At 53.8% G+C, this 8605-nt stretch overlaps 1 long non-coding RNA gene across 1 annotated transcript; it reads left to right on the top strand.

The window, feature by feature from the left end:
- The first annotated feature begins 207 nt into the window (after positions 1-207).
- Positions 208-7424, top strand: LOC117796492. The gene is made up of 3 exons (XR_004621048.1): positions 208-271; positions 1704-1942; positions 6925-7424. It is a non-coding gene; the product is annotated as an uncharacterized LOC117796492 (long non-coding RNA).
- The last annotated feature ends 1181 nt before the right edge of the window (positions 7425-8605 follow it).

Raw genomic sequence — 8605 nt, 5'->3', positions numbered from 1 at the left:
GACCGGGGAGGTCAGAGAGACGTACTCCTGTGGCCTTGAAGACACAGCTTCCATGAGTTCTACAGCTGCAGGGAAAGGACTTCTGCCCACAAGAACACGGGCAGACCCCCGAGCCTCAGATGAGACCTCAGCTCCTGCCGGCACCAGGATCTCAGCCTGCCAGACTGAGCAGGAACCCATTTGTGCTGGGCGGGCACTTCCTGCCCACGGCCACCGTGAGACGACGAGCCACCAAGAGTGTGGTGGCTTGTCACACAGCAACAGAAAACAGGTACGTGTTAGCGGAGTCGAGGGGGAAGAGCCAACAGCGTGGGGCAGGGATCACCAGATGGGTCAGAGACGAGAACCAGGGAGAGCGACGGGGCAAAGCCTCCTGGATTTCTGGCTTGAGCGGCGGCCGTGCGGAGCCTGCAGGAGGAAGTGGGGCAGGTGGCAGCCGCTCGGGCGTCTGGGGGAACTTGTGCAGTCTGCGGGGCCCAGCGCCAGGTGAGGCAGGTGTCGGCATGGGAGTGAGGAGCACCCAGGACGGAGCCTGGAGGACCTGACTCAGGATGCCTGGAAGGGCTGGTCCGGGAAGACAGGGGGGTCCTGCCCTCCCAGAGCTGCCCCAGGAGCCCAGCGAGCCCCAAGCCCTCCAAAAAGGGACATGATCTCAGATTTGAGTGTATAAAGATGACCATAGAGATTGGAGTCAGGGAGGTCCCTGAGGGGAATGAGGCTGCTGCTCAGAGGAAGGGCCAGGAGTCCTGGGCTGGGGGTGTCACCGCAGAAATGGGGAGAGAGAACAAGGCCGAAGGCAATGAGGAGGTCACGGTGCCCTACCATGTGCTCACAGCCGATGGCCTGCACCTCATTTCCACCTCTGGCAAAGGGGGCCCTGACGGACAGAGTGACACCAAAATTCATCCCTGGGTTAAGTGAGGGCTTGCTCATGGTGTACTTCTGTTCCGGTCGCGTGCCACAGATGAACAAGGGACAAAGCCCCTTCTGAGCCGGCATCAGCAGGAAGGGCAGTGCGTTGGCCCCTGGACCTGAAAGTCTGGGCCTCACATTCCAAATCTCAGCCCTGCTCTCTTCTGTGGGGTCTCCCCTCTTGCTATCAGGGTGGCTGCCAGCCCCTGTCCTCACAACAAGCCCCCTGCAAAGACAACCAGAGTCCCAGACTGTTCTGGGTGGACCAGCCCGGGACCAGTCACGGTGCCGGAGAGACGCTTTGCTCTGCCGGGCCAGCCCTGGCTCCGAGTGCTCCCCCCAGGTGGACTGAAATGGGGGCCAAGTGGGTCCCAGAGGAAAAATCCAGACCCATGGCTGGAAGATGGAATGCATAATGCATCTGTAAAGGTAGCAGGACCCTTCCCCTCCCCCCCCCTCCACTTGTCTACCTGGAACCTGTGAGGGTGAGTGACCTTATTTGGAAAACAGCTTTACAGATGTAATTAAGTTAAGGCTTTTGCAATGAGAGCATCCTGGGTTTAAGGCGGAGCCGGTGTCCTTCTAAGAGAGGGGTGGAAGGGGATGTGAGCCACAGAGAAGGAGAGGGGAGAGGCCATGTGACAACAGAGGCAGCGACTGGGATGTGGCCATGAGCCAGAGAGCAGTTGGAGCCTCCAGGAGCTGGAGAAGCAGGAAGGGCCCCCCCTTCTAGAGCCTCTGGAGGGATCTCAGCCCTGCCAACACCTCGATTTCTTATTTCTGTCTTCCAGAACCGTGAGGGAATAAATCTCTGCTCTAAGCCACCCAGTGTGGGGTCTTTCCCTACAGCAGGTGGAGGGAATCAACAGGCCCACCCTGGTCTCACTTATGAAGCCCCGTAAGCAGCGCCTAGGGGTGACTCCCAAACCTTGAGGGTCCCCCGCTGCTCCCAACACCTCGGCCAGGAAAGGACGGCAGTGGGTGCAAACAGCTGCCGCGTTCTAAACATTCAGCAGTGAGCCTCCGAAAGGTAGGTGTGAATAAATATACCCACACGACTGAAGTGAGACCACAATACACAGATAAAATCACTGCATTCTTCTCCAGGCTCATGGGCTCAAATCCCAGCTCTGCCGCACCCTGGCCATGTGAACAAGCCACTCGGCGTCTCCGAGCCTCAGTTTACTGTCCTATAAAATGGGGATGCTGTCAGTACAAGCCTCCAGTTAATGTGCAGATAAAATGAGCTGGATACAACGAATTCAGCCCAGGGGTGGGTGTTTACGAAGTGCTGCGTCCTTTCTCCACTGCCCCCCACCCCAGCTCTCTTTCTTCCACTGAGCATCACCTTTTTTTTTTTTTTTTAAGATTTAATTATTTGAGAGAGAGAGAGAGAGAGAGAACACAAGCAGGGGGAGGAGCAGAGGGAGAGGGAGAAGCAGACGCTCCCCTGAACAGGGAGTCAGACGCGGGGCTCGATCCTGGGACCCCAGGAGCATGCCCTGAGCTGAAGGCACACATCTAACCGACTGAGCCACCCAGGCGCCCCTGAGTATCACCTTCTGTGAGCCGGCCCCACGCTGGGCCTCAGGGGGCAGAGCCACTTTCAGGCCTTTGGTGGCCCGGGCACTCTTGCTTTTGGAGGCTCTGCCCGCATCATCTCACACACGAATGTACCTTTATCAAACGTACTTTTTTTCTTTAAAAAAAAATCTGAAAGGATTTTTATAATTTTGCTCTTGAACTTACTTGGCTGCCTGATCCCGCCTTTGAGGGCTGTGGACGAGTCACCTGCCCTCTCTGTGCCCCAGCCGCCCATCCGCGAAAGAGGGATGATGATGTCCCCAAGTCGCAGAATGCCATGTCAGCATTTGCAAAGCCAGAGAACAGTGCCCAGCCCACACGAGGTCCTGCATCCGTGTTTGCTAAATAAGGTAAAATACATCAGTATCTTCCATTTCTGATTTCCCATCAACTACCCGGGTTCTCAGAGTCCTTGTGACCTAAGAAAAATCTAACCCACCAAGAGTTCTCAAATGTAGTGAAACTTTTATAAATATCCAATCAAACATAAAGATGAGGGGCGCCTGGATGGCTCGGTCAGTTGAGCGACTGACCCCTGATTTCGGGTCAGGTTGTGATCTCGAGGTCGTAGGATCGAGTTCTACGTTGGGCTCTACTCTCAGTGTGAGTCTGATTGTCTTTCCATTCTCTCTCTCTCTCTCTCAAATAAATAAATAAATAAATAAATAAATAAAATCTTTTAAAAAAATGAAGACGATACAATGTTATATCTTGTAGGTATTTAATGAAGCATCTCTTAATTTTAATTTTGCCATTTTATTTCTGTGTTTCGCAGTTGTGAGCAACGTCGGTTGTTAGTATAGCTTCTACCGGACCGAGGGGGCGAAGGCTGTATGTTCACACACAGGGGAAACAGCTTCTTGGCAGGAGCTGTGGGGGCAGCAAACTGGGGGAACCGGGAGAGGAGGGCAGGCTCTCTAGCTCTCTTCCCTGGCTCACCCCACCTGTCCTTCCATAATGTCGCCGCTGGAAAGGCCCAAGGGGACATCCAGTTCAGCCTCCTCACTCACAGATGGGCAGCCCAGGGCTCTGGAGCAGAAGGGACTAGACAATGTTCAAGCTGTGTCGGCCCCAGGTCTCCCTCCTGATGATGAAATTTCTTTCCCTATTTCATCCCTGCCCACACTTAGCCCAGCCCACCCCTCGTCCCCGGGTTGGCCGCAATTGTGCAATTGTACTTCCAGCAACAACCCCACGGCCTTGCTGTTCCACGAAGTGGGTCTTCTCCCTTCGAAGCTCATCACCCACATTCTTTCTCCAATGGGCCTTCCTTCTTAAAACTACAGAAGGGATGAGTTGATGCCAGAGGGTGCATGCCCGGCTGTCTCCTCCTACCTGCATCTTGAAGGTTCAAATCCTGGCTCCGGGTCTCACGTGCTGAGTGATTTTGAGCATTACTCGGCCCCTCTGGCTTACACTTGTTTAACCTAACCCACAAAGACAACACTAGCTGCCTTCCAGGGCTCAGGACCAGACTTGTCCACATTCATGAAGCTTCTGGCATAAAGGAGCTCCTTGAGAAATGTGAGGACGCCCCCCACCCCCAGTCCCATCAGGCACGTCCTCTTTCAAACTCTGAGTCCTTTCTTCTCACTACCGTGTTGGTGCCTAAAATAACTTTAAGGTTATCCCCTCCAGGGGTATTTTAGCAGGGATCTATTTTAAAGAAGCGGAGTGCTAAAGGTGGAATTTCTGACAACAGTGAGGATGAGAAAATATTTTGTGTGTGTCGGGAGGATGGTGGAAAGAGGGCTGGAGGAGGGGCGGAGGGAGGTGGTGAACCTTTTAGGTAGGGCCCTGACCTTGGTAGCAGGTGAGAAAAGCCAAGAAAAAAAAAACTGGAGTTGCAGGAGACATTGCAAACTCCATCTGGGAGTGGTTGGGTTTAATTTTCTGGAGCAACAAAAGGCTGAGAACCAGGGATTGCAGCAAAGGAGAACCACAAGTCATGAGGAGGGAGAAGTCAGGCCAGGAAACTCACATGACTGTGAGAAGTATTTCAACAGATTCTCTGGGGTGATCGAAGAGCCTGTGAACCTGCCCTTTGCCGTTCTTGGGCTTGCCGACCCCAGGTGAGGCTGTGCCGACCTGACTCAGCCCCGGAGAACTTGTAAAATGTGTCTCCTGATTTCCCTTTTCTTCTCAGGGAGAAAAGATGAACAATTGGAGTCCAGCTCTAAATTCACGGAACATTAAAGGCAGGAGGGACTATCTCAGCCCTCACCTGGGGCCTGTACACCATTAAACAGACAGTCAATGGAAGCTCAGAGAAGAGAAGGTTGGTGGCCAGGGGCTCTTTCTATCGCCACCATGACTAACAAAACAATGCCCTAAAACTGCATAAATGTATTATCTTACAGTTCCATAGAAGTACGACTGGGCTCTCACTTTGGGCTAAAATCAAGGTGCAGGCAGAGCTGTGTTTCCTTCTGGAGGCTCTAGAGGGAGAACCTGTTTCCTGGCCTTTACCAGCTTCTAGAAGCTTCCTGCATTCCTTGACTTGTCGCCCCTTCCTCCACCTTCAAGGCTAGCGACAATGCATTTATCTGATCTTTCTTCCATCATGTCTCTTTCTGACTGTATCCAGGGTATCTCCAGTTTTAAGCATTTATGTGATTAGACTGAACGTCCACAGATAATCCAGGAGGACCATTCTATCTCAAAGTCCATGCCCTTAAGCCCATCTGCAAAGTCCATTTTGCTATGTAACATATAGTCACAGGTTCCAGGGATTAGGGTTGGACATCTTTGGGGGACATTATTCTGCCTACACACTTTGCCCCCCCCCCATAGTCTCTCTGCAAATGTGGTTCATTTATTTGCAGAAAAATGTTTTCTCATTGTCATAGGAAATATGGCTAGACCAAAATTTTTTTAGGGATTTTAAATCTTTTATTTTTAATTCTATTTTATACTCTGAATGTTTATATTCAGAAGAGTACATAACTCATGAAGTTACAGCTTGATTTTTGTACACTGACCATGTAATGTGCACCCAGATCAAGAAACAGAATACGCCCTATGGCTCATGCTCACTTCAAGTGCAAAATATGATTCAACATTTGTTGACATGAAAAAGTTCCCTATGTTGGGGCGCCTGGGTGGCTCAGTTGGTTGAGCGTCTGATTCTTGATTTTAACTCAGGTCGCAATCTTAGGGTCCTGGGATGGAGCCCTAAATCTCTGTGCTCAGCGGGGAGTCTATTCCAGGATTCTCTCTCTCCCTCTCCTTCTGCCCCTCCCCCCTGTGGCCTCCCTTTCTTTCTCTCTCTCAAATAAATAAATAAATCTTTTTTTAAAAAATAAGTTCCCTGGGGCGCCTGGGTGGCACAGCAGTTAAGTGTCTGCCTTCGGCTCAGGGCGTGATCCTGGCGTTGTGGGATCGAGCCCCACATCAGGCTCCTCTGCTGTGAGCCTGCTTCTTCCTCTCCCACTCCCCCTGCTTGTGTTCCCTCTCTCGCTGGCTGTCTCTATCTCTGTCAAATAAATAAATAAAATCTTTAAAAAAAATAAAAAATAAAAAAAAATAAGTTCCCTATATGGACAATACCGGGAGTATTATTGAAATAAATAGTGGAGAGCCAAAGCGATGTTCATTTTTTCGTTCAACAAACCCTTTCTGGCACCTGTCCTGGGCTGGATCCAGGAAGAATAGCAGGAGTTGATCCGATGCTGGTCCTATGCACAGAGTCTGCGAGGCAGCCGTGTGTGTGTGTGTGTGTGTGTGTGTGTGTGTGGGTGTGGGTGTGGGTGTGGGTGGAGTTTATGAAGCAGATGAAAACACAAACGCATTGGCCAAGCCTAACCAGAAAGGCTTCCCCAGCAACAGCAGGCCTTGAAGGCGAGCACAGTAGAGAAGAAAGGATGTCAGGCACGGGGAACAGCATGAACAAAGGGGAGGCCATGGGGGCAGGTAGGGGTTTTTGAGGAGTCTGGGGAGACAGACAGGGATGTGTCCATTGGACTTGCCAGCCTGTGAGCCCTCAGCATGTCTCATTCCCGTTTCTGCAGCCGTAAGCCCAGCTGTCCAGACTCAGAGCTGGAGGCCAGAGCCCTCAGGCCAGAGGCTTCACTGTACAGCTGGGGACACAGGCCCGCAGGAAAAAAGACACATGCCCATGGCCAACCACTTGCTTCATTACTTCCCTCAGTCCACACTTCTTTACAGAGTCCTCCCCACCCCCGCCCCCACACGTGGATCGCTGAGGCCAGAGGCGCCAGATGGAAGCCCTGCCCCAAGGTGCTTGGGCCCAGGGGCACAAAACTAGCGGTGAGGCCTGGAGCAGGGTCCTGACCACCTATTTCCTCCCCAGGCTGTTCCCTGGCCCCATGGTCCCAGGGATCCTTACTGCCTCGTCCAAGAGGCTTCCCTGCTTCCTATCAGGCCTCTCATCCATTCTTCCTCTGCTTATCCCACGTTCATTTACAGGGTGTCCCCCAGGTGCCTGACAGCGTGCTAGGCGCCAGGAACACAGCCGTGACCTGTGCTGGAATTGGCCTGCGTAGCCGTGCCCTGTGACGTCGGAGGAGGGGAGTGCTGCCCTGTGCGGGAAAATAAAGCAGGGGAAGAGAGGGAGGGCAGGGGGGTTTCCGGTAAGATGGTCAGAAAAGGCCATTTGAGGAGGGGACACTGGGACCCCAGGGAAATCAAGAGGCACGTTTTACAAGGACGGGGGAGAAGAGCACAGTTGACCCTTGAACCAGGCAGGGCTTGAGGGACGTCACCCCCCACGCGGCTGAAAACCCCTGTGTAACTCCTGACACCCCCAAAACTTAACTACTCATAGCCTGCTGTTGACGAGGAGCCTTCCCGTAACACAGTCAATAAACACATATTTTGTATTGGGTTTGTGTATGTACCACACGTGTTTGTGTACGTATTATATGCTGTATTCTTACAGTAACGTAAGCTAGGGGTCCCTGGGTGGCTCAGTGGGTGAAGCGTCTGCCTGCAGCTCAGGTCATGATCCCAGCGTCCTGGGGCTCTGTGCTGAGCCGGGAGTCTGCCTGTCCCTCTCCCTCTGCTCCTCCCCCTGCTCTCTCTCTAATAAATAAATAAAATCTTAAAAAAAAAAAAAGAAAACCATAAGGAAAATACATTTATAGTACTATACTGTATTTCTTGGGAAAAAAATCTGCCTATGAGACTGTTGCAGTTCACACCAGGGATGTTGGGGTGTGGGGTGGGGCCTGGAGGCAGGACCTGCCCGGGTGGGTCAGAGTTGAGAACCCCCCCAGCACTGACTCACCGCTTCCACCTGCCCCAGAAGTGAGCTAGCAGGCGTGGATCCCGGGAAGGCCTCTGGCTGCTGCTTCCCGGGTCTTCCCCATTAGCAGAGGCCAGCACACGATGGGTGCCCAGCTGGACGTTGGCCTTTATCAGGATCACATGCCCAGCTGACCTCATACCTCCCTACTCCTCCATCCCCTCCTACCTGGTCAGCACTCAGGGACACACCCCCATTGCACAACTGAGGAAACTGAGGCTGAGAGCCTTTCTCAACACCCTGCCTGGCACTGGGCGAAGGACTCCGTGCGGGAGGCAGGGCTTTGCATCATGCCCCCTGTGACACTTTCTGGGGAGGGGGCTGAGCTCTCCCTGGCTTCTGCGGAGCATGTTCCCGGCGGAAACCGGCCTCGGCAACTGGACCGGGAGGAGAGTGGCAACGTGGGGAGCAGGTGACAAAGTATTCTCCTGCGGGACAGGACCCGGTGATAGGAGGGCAGAGGGGGCGGGAAATAGGCTCCGAAGGAGCGATGGGAGGGGCTCAGAGACTCCGAACCTCTGCACGATGTTTGGGGGCGGGGGCCGGTCTCGGGGACGGCCGCGGGGGTAAAGCCTGGGGTAGGTGGGCGCAGAGGCCAGGGGGCCAGGGGGCCAGGGAGGGTCAGGAGGCATAGCGCGGGAGGTCGAGGCGAGCTCCCGACAGCCGTTTGAGGAAGAGCGTGGCTGTTGTCCGAGGGGGGCGGGGCAAAGCGGCCAGGTTTGGTGTGGGTGGGGAAGAGACCCCGCCCGCCGGGCTCCGGGCCGGGGAAGCCGGGCCCGGGGCGGGGCCTCGTCTGTCGGGGGCGGGGCCCGGCGACTCGGGGCGGGCAGGAGGCGGGGAGTA

The sequence above is a fragment of the Ailuropoda melanoleuca genome, chromosome 15, assembly GCF_002007445.2.
Source record: "Ailuropoda melanoleuca isolate Jingjing chromosome 15, ASM200744v2, whole genome shotgun sequence".
In the NCBI taxonomy this organism is placed as follows: domain Eukaryota; kingdom Metazoa; phylum Chordata; class Mammalia; order Carnivora; family Ursidae; genus Ailuropoda; species Ailuropoda melanoleuca.
This window is presented reverse-complemented; position numbering and strand designations above follow the sequence as displayed.